Source organism: Pogoniulus pusillus, chromosome 5 (assembly GCF_015220805.1).
Source record: "Pogoniulus pusillus isolate bPogPus1 chromosome 5, bPogPus1.pri, whole genome shotgun sequence".
Classification (NCBI taxonomy): Eukaryota; Metazoa; Chordata; class Aves; order Piciformes; family Lybiidae; genus Pogoniulus; species Pogoniulus pusillus.
Genome location: NC_087268.1, coordinates 12,228,600 through 12,252,329, shown reverse-complemented (window position 1 = coordinate 12,252,329; position 23,730 = coordinate 12,228,600). Strand labels below are relative to the sequence as shown.

The 23,730-nt window shown below is 44.3% G+C and overlaps 1 protein-coding gene across 1 annotated transcript in view; it reads left to right on the top strand.

Moving 5' to 3' along the window:
- The window catches only part of NME7 (NME/NM23 family member 7), a 127,815-nt gene that overhangs the window by 81,292 nt on the left and 22,793 nt on the right, over positions 1 to 23,730 (top strand). The gene's annotated exons all lie outside the window — the stretch shown is intronic.

The window sequence follows — 23,730 nt, the reverse complement described above, 5'->3', positions numbered from 1 at the left end:
TGTTTATACATACTGGATTCTGATGTGCCTGCAGCGTGTTTATAGACATAGGTGAAGACCAAGTACAGTACAAAATGCACCTGCTTGCATTGCTTTGGCTTCTCTTTAGTACCCTATTTGGCAAGCAATGCCATTGAGATCACTGTGATGGCTCTCAAAGCAAGGTGCTATTAGAGGTGAGTAAAGGTGTTGGAATTCAATTTATGTAATTAATCACAGTCACATGTGCTGTTAATTATACCTTGGATCCATAGCAAATGTAGTCATTACCTTGTGGTAAGTCAGAGATCTAAATTGGATATGAATGGCCACAGCCCTTTCAGTCTGTTCTTTGTTTTGCCAGAAGACAGTGGAGGTGTGCTACAGTAAAACACTTCTAGAAAGAGATGATACAAATTTTCCCAAATTAAAATGAGATGTCATTTGGAAATAGGTCTGGTTTTGGCCAAGTCCCTGATGTCTAGGGCTGTAGAAAGAATTAGAGTTGTTCCATTTTGAGGATTATACTTTTATGAGCTATCAATTTATATGCAACGTACAGTGCTAAAAAATTAATGGAGTTTTCTGCTATTTTCTATAACTGGGTAATATTTTGTTAGTCAGACAAGTGAGTAAAGCTCTCTGCCAACAATACCCTTCATTATTAAACAGCTCATAAATACTTTATTAAAATCTATCTTGTGGTAGTAGGGAAGACTACCCAAAAACTTTTGAACCTCTTTGTAGTAGCATACAAGTGGCCTATCAAATCTGGAAAGCAACCAGTGAGATAAAGATATTTGTCTCTAGGATGTTCTGGACATGCTCACTCTCAAATTTACTGTGACCTCACTGAAGGGCTCAGTGTCATACGTTTCAGGCTTGTGGAACATTTGTCCCTGGTGGATAACACATGCAGTAGAGAAATGCTTTCCTGCAGGTCTTGGTGCTGCTTATGTCCTTGTTGTATGCTGACACTTTTTCTACTGAGTGGCTGGTTGGCTTACTGCTCTCATTGTGAACTGTCAGCATCTTTAATTGCATTCATCTTAAGCTCCTGGAATGCAGAAGGATTTTTTTAGTGTCATTGCTGGTCTTATCTGAGGCCTTTCTGTTATCTTTCAGATCATCTGTGAAGATTGTTTTTCATGTGTTCCAATTGCAGACTCTGGCTTACTTGTGCCTTACAGCCTGGTCTCAGACTACTCATGTGAATTGCTCTTGGTATTGCTGTGCACCTTGTTCTCACTGATCAAGAATGCCTCTGTGGCTTATGTGTAGGATTTAGAAGTGGAAGGCTCTCTTCACATCTCCTATAATACACAAGTATTTACACTTTACTTTTAGTTGCAGAACCTGTGTAAAAGGCCAGCAGACGTTTTGATGCCCATCTTGAAAATAACATTTCTTTCCAATGTTAATAAGGGATATTTTAAAAAGATCTCTGAATTCCAGACAAGAGTAGAATTTTGAGGAGGGGAAGCACCCACAGCCTCTGCTAAGCTCCCAGAGCTAGGAGGTTTGAGATACTGGGATACTGTGAACAGCTTATCACTTTTATTTACCCACTTGAGAGTATTGTGTCCTGCACAGAGACATAGATCTGTTGGACCAGGTACAGAGGAGGGTCACAAAGATGATCACAAGGCTGGACCACCTCTCTTGCAAAGACAGGCTGGAAGAATTGGGCGTGTTCAGCCTGAAAATGAGAAGGCTGTAGGAAGACCTTCTAACTACGTTTCAGTATCAGAAGGTTACCTATAGGAATGCTGGGGAAAGACTGTTTAGAAGGGCTTGCAGCAATAGGTTTTAAGCTGTAGCAGGGTAGATTGAGGTTGGACATAAGGAGGAAATTCTTTACAATGAGAGTGGCAAAATATTGAAGGAGATTGCCCAGAGAGCAGGTGGAGGCCCCATCCCTGGAGATACTCAAGGTTGAGCTTGATGTGGCCCTGGGCAGCCTGGCCTAGTTGGAGGTGTCCCTATTGACTACAGTGGGGTTTGGACAAGATGATCTTTGAGGATCCCTTCCAACCCAATGCGATCTGGGAATCTGTGGATTTGGATTTCAAATAGGAATGTGATTTCTGAAATTACTTTGAATTCCACTGATTTTTCCATGGTTTGTCTGAATCAATCAGAAATATGACAATAGCTGCAAGCAGAGTTCAATAGTAAAGCAGCTACGTTTCTTTCTTTGTAAAGAGATGAAAGTGCTTAGAGATGAAGAGGTAAATGCAGCATGGTGTGCATTTGCATTCCTGCAAAACAGGAAAACTGTTTTGTTTAAATGTAAAAAGCAACCTATTCTGCATTGATTTGACACTGTTTCACATGGATCAGGAAGCAAAGGCTGTAATGCTTGCTGGCGTCAATGTTTTGTTTGATTGGTGTCTGTGTGTTTTTGGCCTTATGGTATTAGGTCTAAAGCTACAGCTTCAGTTTTCACATCTTTTTTTTTGTGCAGCTTTGATGTTGGAATAGCTGCTGGTATCATTTCATCATGAAATTGTTGAGGTGATTACTAAGACACTTGTCAAATGATGTGGAAATTAGATAAGTTGCTTTTATTTTCTTATTTTTACCTTTCTTTTGAACTTTATACACAAAAGACAAGGTTAGTTATAACATGTGATTCCAAGAGTCAGTATCATTTTCATGTTCCTGGCTGATTGTGTAACTTTTAGTAGTCTTAAGAGCTTTTAGTTAGGATTGACAGCATGTTAAAAGTGACTCAAATACCTTCTGCTGTGAGATATTATTAAAGTGGTGGAATGTGTTGCAATATTTCTGCATCCAGTGGGCTGAAAAGAGATTTTCATATGTGTGCCTTGGATCCTAACCTGCATTATTTTTACACTGGGGATTTTCAATTTTAAAGGTAACAGTGTGCTAATGCTCTTTTGTACTTTTGCAGCAGTACCAAAGAGCTAAAGGAGAAATTAGATGGTTTAAAATGAAGCAGTGAACTGAAAGAGATGGAGTCTGCTTTAGCTCCATTCCTAACCTCACTCTGTGACCTTGGATAAAAAGTTCAATATGTTTCTGCCTCAATTATCACATCAGTTAAATAGGGATAACAGTATGAGCCATAAAGCACAGTTGATTTAAGATTTGTATTTGTATAAACCTCCTGTGAATCTCTAGCACCAGAAAATATCTACATGTGAGGCCAAAATGTTCATATTCATTCCTAGAACTACATTAGCAGCAAGACATTTTCATATTACATCACATAAAAATGGCTGATTGGAAGACATAAAGAAATGTAAAGACTATTTTTGAGCTCCTGAGTGTTAATTTTCTGGTAGTACATTCACGGCTGTTTCAGTGCGAGTTCTCTCTACAATGAGCCTTGCTTCGTGTGTTGACAGTGAATTGCATAATGTGCTTCAAGAGAAATAAGATTTACTAATCTAATTCTTCAATGAAGAAGATTTTTGTGGGATTATCTTCTCAGATAGCCTGAGTCATGTAATAATAATAAAAAATTTCATTCAATGCCAGACCATTATCAGACACAGTAGCAAACAGATCAATTGGTACCAGTTACAATATCCTGCTGTCTAAGCCTGCAATGGGAAAGACGTGATTGGATTGCTTAGATGTTATTTAGGGTCAGTCATCTGACTCTGCCCTTTCAGTTTTTAATTTCCATCTCAGCCTCTGCAGGTCTAATGAAAGTGTGTTCTAGGCAGAGCTAAGGCCCTTTAGTGGGGACACATGGGAATTTTTGATGAGTATCTGTGGAGGGAGATTCTTCCAGAGAAGGGGAACAAGACTGATGAGGGGGCTGCAGCACAAGCCCTATGAAGAGTGGCTGAGGGAGCTGGGGTTGTTCAGCCTGAAGAAGAGGAGGCTCAGGGGAGATCTTACTGCTCTCTACAACTACCTGAAAGAAGGTTGTAGCCAGATGAGGTTTGGTTCTCTTCTCCCAGGCAACCAGTGATAGATCGAGAGGACCCAGCCTCAAGCTGCACCAAGGCAGGTTTAGGCTGGACGTTAGGAAGAAGTTCTTCACAGAGAGAGTGATTTGCCATTGGAATGGGCTGCCCGTGGAGGTGGTGAAGTTACCACCCCTGGAGGTGTTTAAAAGGAGGCTGGATGAGTTACTTAGTGCCATGCTTTAGTTAATTAGAAGGTGTTAGGGGATAGGTTGGACTCGATGATCTCGAAAGTCTTTTCCAACCTGGTTGATTCTGTGATTTCTTCTAACTGCATTCCCTTTTTGCTGAGCTGGTGCTCCTCGTTCATGAAGTCCAAAGTCTGGGTAGATTTGGGACTTCTCCTAGGAGTTTGGTTTCACCCTTCTGTGCATGGGCAGGGGGCTTATTAAAACTGGATCTAGAAGAGTTAAGGCAGATGTGCTCTAGTGACCCAGTTGCCACCAGTGGTTTAGGGTGTCAGTATATTGTTGTATATTAGCATCTAAAAGTGTTAGCAGCTTGTCAGAGGCAAGCTTATGTCTCTGTGGCAGAGAGTTGCTTTCCCTGGTTTAAAATGGATAGAGTCAGGGTTGGCTGCACCAAAACCAAGACTGATGTCATATTTATTCTTCCTGACGAAACTGTGTGCAGCCCTGGAAGCAGCAAAGAGTCAAGAACCCAATGATTTTACAGGCATGAATTCAGTGTCCATAGTAAGTTCTCATGATGTGTTTATTCTGCTTCTGAGTGGTTATTGCAGAGGTCTGCTAGCCCCTTTTGCCTTATCATGTGTATATGTGCACATGCTTTGTAGTGGCACACATTCATGATCTGGTTCTAGATTTGAGGTGAACTTCTTAGAGCTCTCTGTTGCATACTGTCTTCTCCAACCCACCCTTTGCATGTGGTGAAAAGTTCTTTGATAGAAAGAGGACAGAGTGTGTCTTTGTGTAGAGATGTGGACTTGCTGGAGAGGGTGCAGAAAAGGAATACAAAGATAATTAGGAGACTGGAACACATCTTTTATGAGGAAAGACTGAGAAGACTGAGGGGGGAATCTTATAAATGCTTATACATACTTAAGGGGTGAGTGTCAGGAGGATGGGACCAGTCTTTTTTTCAGTGGTGCCCAATGACAGGACAAAGGGAAACAGGCACAAACTTGATCATAAGAAATTCCATCTAAACATGAGGAGGAGCTTCTTTAATTTAAGGGTGGTGGAGCACTGGAATGGGCTGCCAAGAGAGACTGTGGAGTCTGCATCTCTGGAGACATTTAAAACCTGCCTGGACATGCTGCTGTGTGACCTTCTCTAGGTGAACCTGCCTGAACTCAGTGATCTCCAGAGGTGCCTTGCAAGCCCTATCGCTCTGTGATTCTGTGAGATAAGAACACAGAGCACTAGTAATGGTGGAGGAGGCTTTTGTGTGCAAGCAATTTGCTTTGAATGTGACTTGTTATTGCCAGAAGGTTGCTGTCATGTGATGGCTGTTCAGTGTCATGTGGAATTGGAGTTTGCAGGCTCACTTTGATTTTTGATGGGTAGGTGAATATGTGTTGAAAATTGCTGTTACTAGTGGCGACTGGCAGTCTCCATCAGGAGACTACTGACAGAGCCCTCGAGACTGAACTCTGCTTTAAATCCAATGTGATTGAAGCACGTTGGCAGGGTTACAATTTGGAAAAAGCACTTTTATCTGCCACTCCTTGTCTGAGGCTCCAGAGCTACCAGACTTGAACATGACAGCAGTGCTTAAATAGATCATGGTTATGAGGTCATGGAACTTAGCTTCTGTGGTAGCAAAATACAGTCCTTTGGTAAAGTAGGTAATAAAAAATACTGCGCTGACTGATACTGAGCCCACTACAACCACAGAAGCATTATGATGGAGAAAATCTGCTGCTTTCATCCCCTGTAGAGAAGATGCAGGGGGCTTCTGGAAGAGAACTGAAACTGAAGGACATTTGCATCTTGTTTCTGTTTACTGCACTGTTGGGGGTTGGTTTATCTTGCCTCAGTTGGCTACCAAAGCCCCCTTAGCCTGTGTGGGGATTTTTGTGGTTTTCCCTGCTACTTGTCACTATGATATTCTGGTGTCTCCTCATGAAAAAGCATCTTCCTAACTGCTATTTCTGGACATTTTTAAGTTCTCAGCATTTTATCAGAAGTTCTGTATGCCCTTCTGGAAAGTGCCATGAGCTTCAGAGCCTCAGATTTCCCATCTGTGTTGCCATCTTTCCCTTACATTGCACTGTCTTTGGCATTGCACTGTTTTTTCCTGGGCTCCTCATGCCTGATTCCAGGCTAGAATAGTTTGCCCTATTTTAGCAAGAGAAGAGAAGCTGAACACGAGCCCAGGGATTGAAGAAAAGCAGGGATGTGCCACAAGCCATTAACAGCCCTTGTTAATGATTTCCTTTGGCTTCCTTGTTGCGTGGCTGTAGAGACCTTCTAGTTTCTCCCCAGAGAAGATAACACACCTGAGTATCCTCGAGCTAGGTTTTCAGGCATTTCTCTGGAAATTCCTAGGGCTACCCATTTTTGTAAGAGTTTAAGCCACAATTAGAATATTTACTTTTTAAGAAAACTCAATTTCCTGATCAAGGACTTTGTACTGTTCAGCTCTTCAGACACTGAAGACGTTTAGCCTAGTTTAGTCATAGTGGATGTGAGCCAGCAATGTGCACTTGCAGCCCAGAAGGGCAATCACATCCTGGGCTGCTTCAAAAGAAGCATGGCCAGCAGATCAAAAGAGGTGGTTCAGCCACTCTGCTCTGGTGAAACCTCACCTGGAGTACTGTGTCCAGCTCTGGGGCCCCAGAATGGGAAGGACATGGACCTGCTGGAGTGGGTCCAAAGGAGGGCCACAAGGATGATCAGAGGACTGGAGCACTTTTCCTAGGAGGACAGGCTGAGAGAGTTGCAGTTGTTAAGCCTGGAGAAGAAAACGCTCTGGGGAAACCTTACAGCAGCATTTCAATATCTAAAGGGGACCTCCAGAAGGGAAAGGGCTGTTTAGAAAGGCTTGCAGCAATAGGACGAAGGGCAATGGTGTTAAACTTGGGCAGGGAAGATTTAGGTTGGGCATTAGGAGGAAGTTCTTTACAATGAAAGTGGTGAAATACTGGAACAGATCGCCCAGAGATGTGGTTGAGGCCTCATTCCTGGAGACATTCATGGTCAAACCTGATGTGGCCCTGGGCACCCTGATGCATTCTTTGATTCTGTGATCTGAATTCATGAAGACTACTTGTATCTATAGGTAGGCATCAAAAAAAAAACCTGAAGAGCTGGCCTAGAGCTGCCTCTCAGACTCAAGACTGAGTGCATCCCAGAGTAGTAGGTGGATGCAATTAAAAAGGTGGGATTTTAAGCATCAATACTGAACATAATATTCTTATAAAAGCTCTAAGTTACATGAACTTGTCTACTTAGCCTTGAGGAAGTGGTAGGGGTTCTTTAGATTCCATAGGGCTTTAGTGGTAGCTGTCCATCTGCATGTCTTGTCTTGGACAATGAATGCTTCTGTATCCTGTTTGTGTTGCATCTTCCTTTGTAGGTTCTCTGCAAGTTTTGAAGATAAGCCAGGTTTTAGCTAGTGGTACAGATTTAGTATCTGCTGTAGATGGATCATATTTTATTTAAAAGGTGACCACACAAACTTTTAGAAGTGCCTGCTTAGTTCCTTGTAGCATGTGCTTAGTTTGTTCTTTTAAATAATGCCAGCTGATACCTTGATTGTATCTCTGCTTACGTATCATAGAATGCTAAGGGTTGGAGAGGACCTCTGGAAGTAGAGTCCAACCCTTTTGCCAAAGCAGGATCCCCAAGGGAGGTCACACAGGAGCACATTCAGGCTGGTTTTTAAAGTCTCCAGAGAAGGAAACTCCATAACATAATCTGGGCAGCCTGTTCAAGTGCTCCAGCACCCTTGCAGTCAACAAGTTTTCCTGTGTGCTGAGGTGGGACTTTCTGTGTTCCACTTTGTGAGCATTTCACCTCATCCTATCACAGGTCACCATTAAAAAAGGACTTCTTCTTGACACTCACTGTTCAGATGTTTGTAAACATTAATAAGATCTCCTCTCAGTCTTCTCTTCTCCAGGCTAAACAGCCCCAGATCTTTCACCCTTTTCTCATCAAACAGATATTCCAGTCCCTTAATCGTTGCTGTAGCCTGTATTGGAGTCTCTCTAATATATTCTTGTCCCTCCTGAACTGGGAAGCCCAGAACTGGACATTGTACTCCAGATGTGGTCTTACCAGGGCATCTTAGATGGATTAAGAAGAAAAGTTTTGTCTTTCACTACTGTGGAAAAAGAGGTAAGCTTCAAAGGTATCGGGTGATCCTGTGATACCAGACTGTTAGAGACAAATAGCCAATGTAACTTTACTCTGGTAGGCTGATCAAAGGCAATCTGCAGCATTCTCTCCAAGATTTGTTTCACCCAGCTACCCTGGATTAAAATATTATTTGCCTCACCTACCAGAGGGTTTTAACACTTTAAAAAATCAAAGTGTTCTGCTGTCTTGTGAAAATAAAGTCTTTGGCAGCAAGATGCAGAGCTGGCCATCAGAATCCCTGGGTACCTCAGTCACAAGAAGTCTACTTTCCTTGGTGATTCTTTATCTTTTTATTTTGATGTTGGTTTTCCTCCATTCTTCCTCCTTTGGATTGTTCTATTATGGTTCTGTTGTAGTTGCTGAGCCTTCTGAGAATAGATTCATGAATATATTCAGTCCATAAAAGCACAAATATGAGTCTCTTAAAAAATAAGGTGGCTCTGGGTTTATTTCAGTCTATGTGGCTCTTTGCTTAGCTTGTTTTGTTTGGTTATAGCAAACAGCAAATCAATGTCATATCATAGAATTATTTTGGTTGGAAGAGACCTCTAAGGCCATTGAGCCCAACTGTCAACCTAAGACCACCATGGCCATTAAACCATGTCCTAAAGTGCCACGTCCACACATTTCTTGAATGCCTTCAGGGATGGTGACTCCACCACCTCCCTGGGCAGCCTGTTCCAATGCCTGACCATTCTTGCAGGAATGAGTTTTTTCCCTAATAGCCAACCTAAACCTCGTCTGGCACAATTTCAGACCACCTCTTGTTCTATCACCTGATACTAGGGAGAAGAGACCAAACTTACGATTCATGGAAGAAGGGATTGGTCACTTGGGAGAAATATAGAGAAGTAGTCAGGGCTTGTAGGAAGGCAACAAGGAAGGCCAAAGCCCTCTTGGACCTGAAGCTGGCAAGGGAAGTAAAAGAGAACAAGAAAGGCTTCTTCAAATGTATCAGTAGAAAAAGGAAGCACAGGGAAGGTGTGGGGCCACTGCTGAACATGGAGGCAGCACTGAGAACTGAGGATGCAGAGAAGGCACAGCTGCTGAATGCCTTCTTTGCTTCAGTCTTTACACCTAAAGCTGAACTCCCCTATGTACTCCAGACCCTGGATAAAGGGGAGGAAGCCTGGAGGAGGGTATGCTCCCCACTGGTCAGTGCAGACTGGGTTAGGGATCAGTTACACAAATTAAGCATTCACAAGTCCAAGGGCCCTGATGAGATGCACCCAAGGGTGCTAAGAGAACTGGCTGAGGTTATCACTCTGCCTCTCTCCTTCATCTTTGCCAACTCATGCCAGACAGGAGAGGTGCTTGAGGACTGGAGGAGAGCCAATGGCACTCCAGTCTTCAAAAAGGGCAAGAAAGAGGCTCCAGGAAACAATAGACCAGTAGCCTTGCCTCCATCCCTGGAAAAATGATGGAGTGGCTCCTGCTGGAGGGCATCTCAAGGCACTTGGAAGACAAGAAGGTTATCAGGAGTAGTCAGCATGGATTTACCAAGGGGAAGTCTTGCTTGACTAACCTGAGAGCATTCTATGATGCCATAACTGAATGGGTAGATTCAGGGAGACCACTGGATGTAGTCTACCTTGACCATAGCAAGACCTTTGACACTGCCTCCCATGACATTTTAGCGAGCAAGCTGAGGAGGTGTGGGATGGAACAGCAGACAATGAGGTGGGTTAGAAACTGGTTACAATATAGAGTTCAGAGGGTGATTTGGCTACTGGAATGGGCTGCCCTGGGAGGTGGTGGAGTCGCCATCCCTGGAGCTGTTCAAGGGAGGACTGGACATGGCACTTGGTGCCATGGTCTAGTCTTGAGCTCTGTGGTAACAGGTTGGACTTGATGATCTATGAGGTCTCTTCCAACCTTGGTGATACTTTGATACTGTGATCAATGGTGCCAGGTCCAGCTGGAGAGCTGTGACCAGTGGTGTTCCCCAAGGATCGGTGACTGGGTCCAGTCCTGTTCAACATCTTCATCAATGACTTTGATGAGGGCACAGACAAAGTCTGCTCAGCAAGTTTGCTGACGACCCCAAGCTGGGAGGTTTGGCTGTTACAGCCAAAGGCTGTGCAGCCATCCAGAGAGACCTGGACAAACTGGAGAGCTGGGCCCAGAGCAACCAGATGAAGTTCAACAAGGACAAGTGCAGAGTCCTGCACCTGGGAAGGAATAATAAACTGCACCAGTACAGGCTGGGAGGTGATCTGCTGGAAGGAAGTCCTGTGGAGAGGGACCTGGGAGTCCTGGTGGATAACAAGTTAACCATGGCACAGCAATGTGCTCTTGTGGCCAAGAAGGCCAATGGCATCTTGGGGTGTATTAGGAGGAGTGTGTGCAGCAGATCAGGGGCGGTTCTTCTCCCCCTCTACTCTGCCCTGGTGAGACCTCATCTTGAATACTGTGTTCAGTTTTGGGCTCCCCAGTTTAAGAGGAACAGGGATCTGCTAGAGAAGGTCCAGCAGAGGGCTACAAGGATGATTAGGGGACTGGAGGGCATGGTTTATGAGGAGAGGCTGAGGGACCTGGGACTTTTCAGTCTGGAAAAGAGAAGACTGAGAGGGGGTTTGATAAATGTTTCTAAGTATCTGAAGGCAGGTCAGGAAGGGGAGGACAGGCTCTGCTCACTTGTTCCCTGGGATAGGACAAGGAGCAATGGGTGTAAATTGCAGCACAAGAGGTTCTGCCTCAACACAAGGGGGAACTTCTTTACTGTAAGGGTCACAGAGCACTGGAACAGGCTCCCCAGAGAGGCTCTGGAATGTCCTTCTCTGAAGACTTTCAAGGCCTGTCTGGATGTGTTCCTCTGTGATCTGTGTTAGATAGTATTGTCCTGCTCTGGCAGGGGGGTTGGACTCGATGCTCTCCTTGGGTCCCTTCCAACCCCTAACATCCTGTGATCCTGTGAACTCCCACCTCACTACAACATCCTTTCAGGTAATTATAGAGAGAAATGATGTTGGACAGTGATGGGTTTGACCATATGAAAAATAATCTAAAAGAAGCCAAGAAAAAAAATGTAAAATCTATAACCTCAGTCTTTTTTTGGAAAAAGGCAGCAATGCTTGCAGAAGATGTAGGAAGTGCTGAGGTCACTCTCTCTATCTGGAAAAGAAAATGATACTGTAACTGCACCAAAGGCTTTTTTTCCCCCTATCAGTTTCTTACCATCCTGGTCACAGTGACCTTGTGTATTTGCAGAATCTTTGATTTGAGTAGATTAAGAGCATTTGCCTACATGACTGACTCAGGGTTTTTGTTGACTATAGATAGGCTTGTCCTTCACTTGCGTTCTTCCTGGAACGTAGTAGTGGGTTTGGAGTGCTGTTGTGTATGTTTCAAGATATTAAGTTCTACTAATGATATTTCCAGTAAAAAAAAATATTAAGGAAATAATAAAACAAGGCAGAACTTGGCATGCCAGGCTGCAAGAGCTCTTTCTAGAGTGTTAGAGAAGGCATATGGGAAGAGTCAGCACCTGTGGGCATGGCATTTCAGGACATGATTTAATGGTTGTGATGAATCTTAGTTTGACAGTTGGACTCAATGACCTTAGAGGTCTTTTCCAACCAATACAGTTTTATGATTCTGTAAAGGTGCTTGTTAAAAATGTGCCACAGAGGAAGTTATAAACATGTAGAAGAAGAGCAGTAGGACACTTAGTTTTCCATGTAACCATGATGATGTTATCACAGAATCATTGAGGCTGAAAAAGACTTATCATCAAGTCCAGCCTATGAGCTATGAACTTTAGTATCCTGAAAATGACTATAGCTGTCACAACAAGTTTCATGTCTTTTAGTCATTTAGTAGTCAGTTCTTGAATGGGCATGACTTTTTTGTTTTCCTTTTTTCCTATCCCAAAGGAATGCTTATTCAGGCTCTGCTTAGTTATTAAATTGGTGGCAGAGCTAATAATAACCAAGCAGAAACGGAGCTGCAGATCACAGGGTATGTTCTGTACTCTTGGTTGTAGGATGGTGCACAAAAGAGATTGATCTGGGGGGAACTGGTGAACTAAGGGTGATGCAGCACTGAAACAGGCTGCCCATAGAGGTGATGGAGTCTTCATCTCTGGAGACATTCAAAAGCTTCTAGATGCATTCCTGTGTGATGTTCTGTGGGTGGGTGAACCTGCCTTGGCTGGGGGGATGGACTCAATATGCTTTAGAGATTCCTTCCAACCCTTACTATACTGTGATCACTGCTAGAAGATCTATCAGTTTCTCAGGTTGATTTCTCCATGTGAGTTTTGTCTTTTGGTGTGTCTGCCTTTTCTGTTGAAGTGGATGATCCTAAGTTGGTTCAGCTAGGGAACTTTGAAGCAGTTTTTTCTGCTTTGCAAAGTGTAAAGTGAAGATACCTGGACTGCTTTCCCAAATGTAAGATTCCCTCTCACAAAATTCAGAAGTAAGGATAATTTATTATTTTTCTTGTTCTTACTGGGGATAACTCAGCCAAGATATCTACAGACTAAAAATGCCTTGTGACTTCTTAGTGACTTTTGCTGGAGACTCTCAGAATATCTTGCTAACATGAATTAATGAAATCCCAAGATATCACTTGCAGCCTAGTATTTTTTTATCTTTGTTTTTCAGGTGAATTAATAAATAGATGAAATTCTGGATGCCTTGAAGGCACTAGGAAATCATCAGTAGGACTAGTATTTAACTTTTAAAGGTTAAAGGAAAGCAACTAATAATCAAATTTAGTTATACCATCTTTTCTGATGTCTTGTGGAGCTAGCTGCTTTCAAGTTCTTAAATGCTTCTTATCACAGTATCACCAAGGTTGGAAGAGACTTCATAGATCATCAAGTCCAACCCTTTACCACAGAGCTCAAGGCTAGACCATGGCACCAAGTGCCACGTCCAACCCTGCCTTGAACAGCTCCAGGGACGGCGACTCCACCACCTCCCCGGGCAGCCCATTCCAGTGTCCAATGACTCTCTCAGTGAAGAACTTTCTCCTCACCTCAAAGCCTAAATTTCCCCTGGCGCAGCCTGAGGCTGTGTCCTCTTGTTCTGGTGCTGGCCACCTGAGAGAAGAGAGCAACCTCCTCCTGGCCACAACCACCCCTCAGGTAGTTGTAGACAGCAATAAGGTCACCCCTGAGCCTCCTCTTCTCCAGGCTAACCAATCCCAGCTCCCTCAGCCTCTCCTCGTAGGGCTGTGCTCAAGGCCTCTCACCAGCCTCGTCGCCCTTCTCTGGACACGCTCAAGCATCTCAATGTCCCTCCTAAACTGGGGGGCCCAGAACTGAACACAGTACTCAAGCATCTCAATGTCCCTCCTAAACTGGGGGGCCCAGTTTGTCCAACTTGTCGAGCAATGTATCCCTTATTGGACCCAGATAGCAGAACAATATAGCTAGGTGTTTTACCTTTTTTCCTGGTTTGTGGCCACCTTATGCTTGGTGTGTCAGTTGTCCTCTAGGCTTTGCCATCCGATCTAGTTTACACTTAGAAGAGTGGCTGCTTGCTCTCATCTAAGTTCAGCCCTCTGGCAATGGCAGTTAGGCACACGAGTACCACACTAAGAAGTTTCCGAGCAAGGCAGTTATCACTAGAACTGCTTAAGCATCAACCAGGAGCATCAAGTGCAGTAAAATACTATCTCAGGCTGGCAAATGTGCCACGTTTGCTGCCCACAGCAGAGAGTCTGCGGAGAGTTGGTGCAGCACCTTTGGGCTGCCAAAGAGGAGGAGTGGTAGGGAATGTGTGGGAGGGAAGCAGAGAGAATCAAAGTGCCTCAAGGGATGGAGAGTGAGAAGGAGACAGTCTAACAAATTTACAGACTTGTGAGCTTTCAAAAAAACTGCTAACTCTGGAGTATGGAGATAATTTTGGGTCCATTAACAAAACTTCCAAGAGATACAGGACTTCAGACTGGGAGCTGAGAGGTAGGCTGACATTAAAAAATAAAAACAAACCAAAAAAAAAGGGCAGGTTTTTTTTTTAATTTCTAATGTAGTTTTTTTGTGGTTGGTTTGGTTTGTTGTTTTTTTTTTTTCTCAGACCAGAGTAGGCTTTCATGACCAAATAAATTCAGGTTTGATTGCTGTTGTAAAACTATTTGATTTGTAAAGATGGGCCTCGGATGCTCTTTTTACAGTCTCACAGCTGTAAATTTGGCTGCTGTTGTTGGATCAGATAATTTAATTTGCTGAACAAGTTGTGCTAGTTTGAAGCTACCCAGAATGTTTTGGTGAGAAGGATTAGATCACAGGCTGTGAAAGAGGAACAGTGGTGATGTCTACTTCACTCATAGGCTTGCTGAGATGTATAAGAAGAAGAATCCAAACATAGACAAGGGAGTCGCTCTTTGTCCGGACTCTGGGCTGCACTTTTTCTCTCTAACCTCACCCTCCATCTCTCTGATTAATCCACTTGCTTCCTAACCCTCCTGGTTGACCCTCCATTCTTCCTTGGGGCACAAGGCAACATCTGGGGTAAGGTAGAAGGGTGGAAGAAGGTGGAAGGGTGGTTGGGAGCCTCTCCTGGGGACTCAGGTGTCTGGGAGGGCTGTTGTGTTTCTGTATTACCTTTTACCTTGTCTATTTCTGTATGTAACTGTATACACTGTAAATATCTGCTTGTCTATTATGCTAAGCTGTAACTATAAGCTTCATTCAAATTTCCAGAGCCAGCTGAGTCTAGTCTGAGTGATTTCTAAAGTGTGGGGGGGCAGAGAACACCCAAACCACCACATAAGTTTATAACTATAACTATATGCATACAGACTTGGCTCAGTGAGGAATGTAAGAAACTTGTCATAGAATCAGGTTTGGAAGGGACCACAAAGATCATCTAGTTCCAACCTCCCTGCCATGAGCAGGAACACCCTATCCTAGATCTGGCTGGCTACAGCCTCATCCAGCCTGGCCTTAAACACCTCCAGGGATGGGGCCTCAACCACCTCCCTGGGCAACCCATTCCAGCCTCTCACCACTCATGGTGAACAACTTCCTCCTCAAGTCCAGTCTGAATCTCCCCACCTCCAGCTTTGCTCCATTCCCCCTAGTTCTGTCACTCCCTGGTAGCCTAAAAAGTCCCTCCCCAGCTTTTTTGTAGGCCCCTTTCAGATACTGGAATCATAGAATCATAGAATCATAGAATCAACCAGGTTGGAAGTGACCTCCAAGATCATCCAGTCCAACCTATCACCCAGCCCTATCCAGTCAACTAGACCATGGCACTAAGTGCCTCATCCAGGCTTTTCTTGAAGACCCCCAGGGACGGTGACTCCACCACCTCCCTGGGCAGCCCATTCCAATGCCAATCACTCTCTCTGTGAAAAACTTCCTCCTAACATCCAGCCTATACCTACCCTGGCACAACTTGAGACTGTGTCCCCTTGTTCTATTGCTGGTTGCCTGGGAGAAGAGGCCACCCCCCACCTGGCTACAATGTCCCTTCAGGTAGTTGTAGACAGTAATAAGATCACCCCTGAGCCTCCTCTTCTCCAGGCTAAACAGGCCCAGCTCCCTCAACCTCTCCTCATAGGATTTGTGTTCCAGGCCCCTCACCAGCCTTGTTGCCCTTCTCTGGACATGTTCCAGCACCTCAACATCTTTCTTGAATTGAGGGGCCCAGAACTGGACACAGGACTCAAGGTGTGGCCTGACCAGTGCTGAGTACAGGGGAAGAATAACCTCCCTTGTCCTACTGGCCACACTGTTCCTGATGCAGGCCAGGATGCCATTGGCTCTCTTGGCCACCTGGGCACACTGCTGCCTCATCTTCAGCTTACTATCTATCAGTACCCTCAGGTCCATTTCCTCCTGGCTGCTCTCCAGCCACTCAGTCCCCAGCCTATAGCTGCTTGGGGTTGTTGTGGCCAAAGTGCAGAACCCTGCACTTGGCCTTGTTCAATCTCATCCCATTGGCCTCTGCCCACCCATTCAGCCTGTCCAGGTCCCTCTGCAGGGCTCTTCTACCTTCCAACAGATCAACACCTGCTCCTAGCTTGGTGTCATCTGCAAACTTACTGATGCTGGACTCAATGCCCTCATCCAGATCATCAGTAAAGATATTGAACAGGACTGGGCCCAGCACTGATCCTTGGGGAACACCACCAGTGACAGCTGCCAACTGGATGTGGCACCATTCACCACCACTCTCTGGGCTCTGCCATTCAGCCAGTTCTTGATCCAGCACAGAGTGAATCTGTCCAAGCCATGAGCTGCCAGCTTGGCTAGGAGCTTCTTGTGGCAGACAGTGTCAAAGGCTTTGCTGCAGTCCAGGTAGACTACATCCACAGCCTTCCCCACATTCACCAAGCAGGTAACCTGATCATAAAAGGAGATCAGGTTGGTGAGGCAGGACCTGCCCTTCCTAAACCCATGCTGGCTGGGCCTGATCCCTTGGCCATCCTGTAGGTGCTTTGTGATGGCACCCAAGATGACCTGTTCCATGACCTTGCCTGGCACTGAGGTCAGGCTCACAGGTCTGTAGTTTTCTGGCTCCTCCTTACGACCCTTCTTGTGTATGGGAATCACATTGGCCAGCTTCCAGTCTTCAGGGACCTCTCCAGTGAGCCAGGACTGCTGATAAATGATGGAGAGTGGCTTGGCCAGCTCAGCTGCCAGCTCTCTCAGCACCCTAGGGTGGATCCCATCTGGTCCCATGGACTTGTGAGGATCCAAATGACACAGCAGGTCCCTTACTGCTTCCTCATGGATTAGAGGGGGACTGTACTGGTCCCTGACTCCATCCACCACTTCAGGAGTCCAGCTGTCCTGGAGACAACCTGTCCCACTAGTGAAGATAGAGGCAAAGAAGGTGTTAAGCACCTCTGCCTTTTCCTCATCCTTTGTCACTATGTTCCCCTCTCTATCTAACAAGGACTGGAGGTTGCCCTTGGCCCTTCTCTTGCCACAAGAAGGCCACAAGAAGGTCACCTCAGAGCCTTCTCTTCTCTAGACTGGACAGTCCCAACTCTTTCAGTCTCTCCTTATAGGAGAGGTGCTCCAGCCCTCTGATCATCCTTGTGGCTCTTCTCTGGACATGCTCCAGGATATCCACATCCCTCTTGTAATAGGTGCTCCAGAACTGGATGCAGTACTCCAGGTAGGGTCTCAACAGAACAGAATAGAGGGGGAGAATCACTTCCCTCAACTTGCTGGCCACACTTCTGATGCAGCCCAGGATCTGATTTGCCCTCTCAGCTGCAGTGCACACTGTCAGCACAGCTGGCAAGTGGTTGGAGGTATAAATATTCTACCATCAGCCAGGAGAAGACAATCTGAATGTCTAGGTCAGTTGCACAGTTGCTCAGGAGATAGAAAATTAGGCTAAGCATTTATAAAGACTTTGATAGATTCTTGAGAACCTATGTATCAGTTTGTTTCATCACAAAGAATAAAAGATGACAAGTGTTTAGTGTGGAGGGGATTGTTTAGATCTGGTTTTCTGTTGTTGTTTTTAGTGATGTGTGGAAAGTATAAAAGACTTTCTATTAACACTGGCTCCCTTGGAAGTGTGCCTGAGGTCTTTAATACTTACTCCATATATGCATATGACATTGCTTCAGCTCATGTGGAACACAAAGAGAGAAAAGGTCGCTGCCAACAAGAGACTTCTGTTCTGGATTGGTGTGTGAAATGTTAGCTGAAAGAAACCTATTGCATTCTCTTTAATGTTGACCTTGTTTTGTATTTAGAAACTTTCTGGAGTACCTGTCGACAGATGGGCCCCAGGTTTTAGGGCAAAAAGTACTTTTCCCCAGTTAAAGACTGCAGTGGCAGCAGCACCATCTTATGTAGATGTGGTGGGACAAGAAGGAATGGATTTAAGCTTGAGGAGCTAATTTTAGAAGGGATAGCAGAAAGAAATTCTTTACAATGAGGGTGGAGAGACACTGGAACAGGTTGCCCAGGGAACCTGTGGATGCCCCTTCCCTGTAGGTGCTCAAGGCCAGGTTGGACAAGACCTTGAGCAGCCTTACCTAGTGGAAGGTGCCTCTGCCAGCAACGGTGGTGAGGGTTGATTAGAGTCCCTTTCAATCCAAACCATTCTATGACTTTTGTATCTGTAATATAGACAGAAACCAGTATTTAGAAATTATTATATAGATCTCAGATTAATGCAGGAGCAGAAAATTCTTGCATTCTGCAGCTGCTGATGTTGAATTTAAGGTGGCACATTGCGTGAAACTGAAGAACATAAAGCTGGTCAGAGCTGAGGTACCTAGCAGAGAAGCACCCACATAAAAGCTGGTTGGCTGGAATTTGGAAGGAGTATGGGCTGCAAAGAAGACAGGCAAAGCAAGACGAGGCAAGGTAGCTTTGTTGCCTCATTTTGACAGTTAAACCTTTGTCTTTGACTGGGAGCTTCTGTGAAAGACATATCAGACTGATCAGCTGAGGTTGTTACTGCAGTAACAATAACATCCAGGTGTTCCTTAGCTTGAGTAAGCAGTACAGGGATGCTTGTCTAGTATTGTATTCTGCATGATGGAGGCTGTGCTGCTTTTGTCAGTTTATATCTTGCTGATGGCTTATGTAGGAATGAGTATTTTGTGCAGCTCACTGCTGCAGCCAGCAGTGTGTGGTATGAGTAGTGCTGAAATCCACTGAATACAAAAGCCAGCTGAATACCTGACTCTGCCCTGAAGACAGGCTATGAGAGTTGGGCCTGTTCAGCCTGGAGAAGAGAAGGCTCCAGGGAGACCTTAGAGCAGACTTCCAGGATTTGAAGGAGGCTATCTGGACAGGGACTTTGCAAAGGCTTATAGTGATAGTATGGGAGGTAATGGCTTCAAACTGGAAGAAGCTGGATTTAGACTAGCTATTAGGAAGAAATTCTTCCCTGTGATGAGGATGGTGAGGCACTGCAACAGGCTGCCCAGACAAGTTCTGGAGGTTCCAAGCCTGGAAGAGTTAAAAGCCAGGTTGAATGGGGCCTTGGGCAAGCTGGTTTCAGCAGCAAGTAGAAGGTGTCCCTGCCCATAGCAAGGAATTTGAAACTAGATATCTTTAAGGGCCCTCCAACCCAAACCACTTTGTGATTTGGTGATGGGAAGAGAAGAGGGAGGTGCTTTTCCTACCTACCTTACCTAGTTGTGGTACTGCAAGAGAGTTGTTTGGGTTTTTTTTTTTCCCTGAAAAGGCTTATTAGCCTCCTCTCACTACAGAGGAAGCTCAGATGCCTCACCTGGACAAGGCAGTCAGCTTTCTGATAGCTAAAGTTCAGCCAGACCAATTCCAGGCTGAATGGTGGAGTTTACATTATTTTGTGTGTTCACAGATAATCTGTGTTCTATGCTCTTGACAAGGGTATAGCTGGTCTTTAAAAAGGGAAAAGCACTTGGTCATTTACCTTAGGCTGGCTACTGCTTGCTGGATCAGTTGTGATGCTCAAGAGGAAAGAGGGATCATCTCTTTCATAACAGCAGCAGCACATGGAAGAAAAAAGAGGAAGAAAGAAGAAAGCTTCATGAGTGCAGGGTAGGGAAAACAGGTGGGGATTCCACATCAACATAAAACTTCCAGAGAAAGTGGCGAACAAAGGATGCCAAGAGGAGTAAGGAGCAGACATGTAGTCAGGGCTTGGCTAGAGAAGGAAAACAAAGTGTTTTACTGGGGGTTTACAGGGGACCATGCAAAGTTTGCTGCAGCCCAGCAAATTCTCTGAATGCCACTGGCTTGAAAGTAAAGCTGAAAGAAATAAGCCTGCTCTGGAAGCACTTTGTGAGTAGCAGAAGATTTGACTACGAACTCTTATTTGTGTTCTGCTTCACTCAACAGGACCAGTATTGAATTTTCAAGATACTCTAGTTGTACTTGATGTTCAAATGGAACAAAGTTTGAGGCTGCAAAAGCTTCTTTGTGTGTTTTTGGTCCTTTAAGAATTTGTGCTGTTTCCCACTGAGGAGGGAAGGAATGATTGCTGCACAGAGTCAGTGGTTGCCTCTTTGGCTTTCTTTGAATGCCATTTAAGCACAAAGACAAACTTAAGAGCTGTGGCCTTTCAGTCTTTCTAAGTACTCAGTATATCCAGGGCAGCTGTTATTAAAAATATGCCCCAATATTATCAAAGACCACGGTTTTGGCTAGAATACAAGTTACTGTTCTATGTAACTACCTATTCAACCCATAAAACAGACCAGCTGTTTGAAGGAAAAGCAGTTGATGAGATGTGCTCGTGAATTTGTTGATGATTTTTCAGTCTGATTTTGACATATTGCTGACATTGGTGACATTGTGTTCAGTGCTTCATACAGGCAATGGTGTACTGGGCACCATTAAATGATAAGCCAGAAACATGAAGTACATGCATCTATATCTTATGTAGGACAAGGACTTTCAAAGGGCTAACTGTAGCTCAAAGCCCAGCCTATAAAGTGTGATCAAATAGCCTGCTGAGTAAGACCAAAGAGGGTGAAACTTTTTGGTACAGCAACCCTGGTTTGTTTTGCTGCAGATAGGTGCAAGTTTGTGGCATATCCATTAAACATGCACATAAAGTTCCACTTTCCTCTCATGCACATTATAGAGATGCAGCTTAACTCCCCCATCATCCCACTCTCAGTTCCTTTCAAAAAGCTTTTGAAAATCAGTACACAAAACACATAATTCCAGAAACTAGACTTGGTAGAAAGCTTAGGAAGAAGTTTGAAAGAGGATGGAGGGATGCAGGAAAACTAACCCACTGCCATCCTTGAGAAGCTTCCTGTTGTGGAGCAGCAGAGTGTGTATTAACATGTGCTCGAAGGAATAAGCTCTGTAAGGAACTCTCTTCATAGATTCATAGAATGATTTGGGTTAGAAGGGACTTTAAAGATCATCTAGTTCCAACCCCTGCACAATGGGCAAGGACACCTTATACTAGACTGAGTTGCTGAAGGCCTCCCATCTTTGAACACCTCCAAGGAGGGGGCATCTGTGACCTCCCTGGACAACCTGTTCCAGAATTTCACCACCTTCACTGTAAAAAATTTCTTTCTAATATCTGGTCTAAGTATACCCTCCTTAAGCTTCAATCCTTTTCCTCTCATCTTACCACAACAAGCCTTTGTAAAAAGTCCCTTCCTGTCTTTGTGGTAGGTCCCCATCAGGTCTCACTGGAGTCTTCTCTTCTCCAACCTGATCAAACCCAGTTCTTGCAGCCTGTCTCCATAGGAGAGGTGCTCCAACCTTCTGATCATCTTTGTGGCCCTCCTCTGAACCTGCTCCAACAGTTTGATATCCTTATGTGGGGACACCAGAGCTGGATACAGTACTCCAGGTGGGGTCTCACAAGAATAGAGTAAAGGGTGAGAATTTCTTCCTCTTTCCCTGAAACCTTTCCAAGATTTCCAGCCATACATACCCAAGGACACCTGTGTATGATCCACACAGCTTATTCCCTGAGCATTCCTCAGTAGTGGGGAAAGAAGAAACTGCTTTACCTCTTCCCTTTGTTAGCTCATGGCAAGAAAGGCTCACTCTACTCTTATTAATCAAGTGCTAACATAAAATGTTAGAGGACCTACCTTTGTGTACTTCTGATTAATGTAGTCCCAGGCAGAACAGAATGTGTCCCATTTTGTGCAAGGTGAGTTTCAGGAAGGCAGGACAAAGCCTTGCAACCTGTATGGAAAAATGGAAGGAAAACAAGAGATTGCAGCTGTAGAAGCTTTTGCCAGTGTTAGTGAGAGCAAATGAATCCAAGAGAAGAAATGTGAGGACTTCTTTTGTGAAGTTGTGAGGCAGAAGTGAGAGCTTAGGACAAATGATAAGTCAGGAGGCCATAGCTGCTTTTGAAACAGGAAGAAGAAAAATAACAAGAAAAATGAGGAAGATGGGTCAAGGGAAACATAAGAAACAGCTCTTTTGGACTTGGTGGGGGATGGAACAGTTTGAGCAAGAGAATTTGATGGATAGGAAATAAACAGTATATGAAATAGCAGCTTTAGCTTTTTATCTCTGAGCTGTTTCTTGACAAAGTGTTTCCACAGGTTTCATAGCCACAATATTACTTGTTTTTTTGGCTAATATACCAAACCTGTCCCTAAAGTAAATGAAAGTCTAGTGCTATTGCAGGCTTCCTGACAGCTAGTTGTTACTGGAATCAATAGCTGTTTCAAGGAAGGCTTGATTAAAGTGTCACATAGCTATCGTTAACTCACATGTGACTTTTGTTTCTCCAGCACACTTTCTTATCACAAACCTTTAATAAGGACCACGTAAAGGAGAGGTGTTTTTTTTTTTTGCCTGTTTTTTTTGTTCTGTTTTCTTTTTCTCCTTTCTGCTTGAGTTTTATTTTAAGTGAGACTCTTGAACTTTTCCTCTGAAGTAGAAGTTGCTTGCTGTTGAGCGTGTCTTATTCAAATATCCTTGACATCCATATCCAGAGATTCTGAATAATGTATGATGTACACACAGTAACTGAAACTTCTCATAACGTCTTAAAGTGGTTTAATTGTCTTCTAGGTAGGTAAGAGCTCACTGTGGGTAACAAATCTAGATCACTAGGTAACAGATCACCATAACTGTTAAATGTGACTACAAGAAAATACCTAAGACTTGCTGTGCTGAGGGAAGAATTTGCCCTTAAAGTCCAGTTGTCTTAATTTAGTATCACAAAGGCACCGTGAGACACAAGTGGGTGAAGCTGGAAAACAGCAAGAGGCTGTTGTCAGATAATGCTCTTGTGAGGTCTTTTGGAACTAGCTTAAAATATTCACTGCCATCCCAGAAGAGAGTGTAGCTCATGTGAGCGGGCTCTCCTCTGTACCTCTGCAATGTTTTCCAGGTCAGCCAAGAGCGACGTTGCTGAAGTCATTTGAACCCATTGACGCTGAAAGTTAGGAAATGCTTGTACAATCCAGTCTGGTGACTTGGCTGTGGGGGCAGTTACCTGCATCTGTGACACCAAGACAAACACCTGGGAGTGGCATGGTGAAACTGTGTGGGCCACTTCCAAAGTGATGACATTCTAATGTACCAGGTGCCTTTGAGAAAGATGCCAGTGTAGGCTCTGTGGCAAGGAAGAATGTTTTCTTCTGCTCAGTAGCTGAGGTGTGAGCTTGTCAGCAGACTGTTCCCTCACAGGCAGCAGTGCTCAGGAAGCACTCATGGAAGAATGTACAAAGTGTTTTAAAAAGGGAAAACTGAGTTAATGCCATCACCACTGAGTTTTAAAAGGAGGCACACTGTGCATGATGTAAGCTTGGAGAAAAGCTCCAGGATGTTAGGAAGAGAAGTCAACAAGGCATAGCACAGTTGGCATAGAAAATGGATTAAAGGAAGACCTTGTGAGGTGATAGTGCAGAGAAGCACAACAGGACTATGTTATGCCTTGGAAGAAAGAGCATGTTGGAGTGGAGAGCCAATAGAGGCAGTCCTCTGGGGTACAGCAGTACTATGTAAGGAGGTAGGGGAGAAATGTTATTTCAGGACCTGAGTGGTGTCTGCTGTGGCTAGAGAAACACTCTGAGAAGCTAAGGAGACGTTTAGCATTGTAGATGAATATGATCTACAAAGG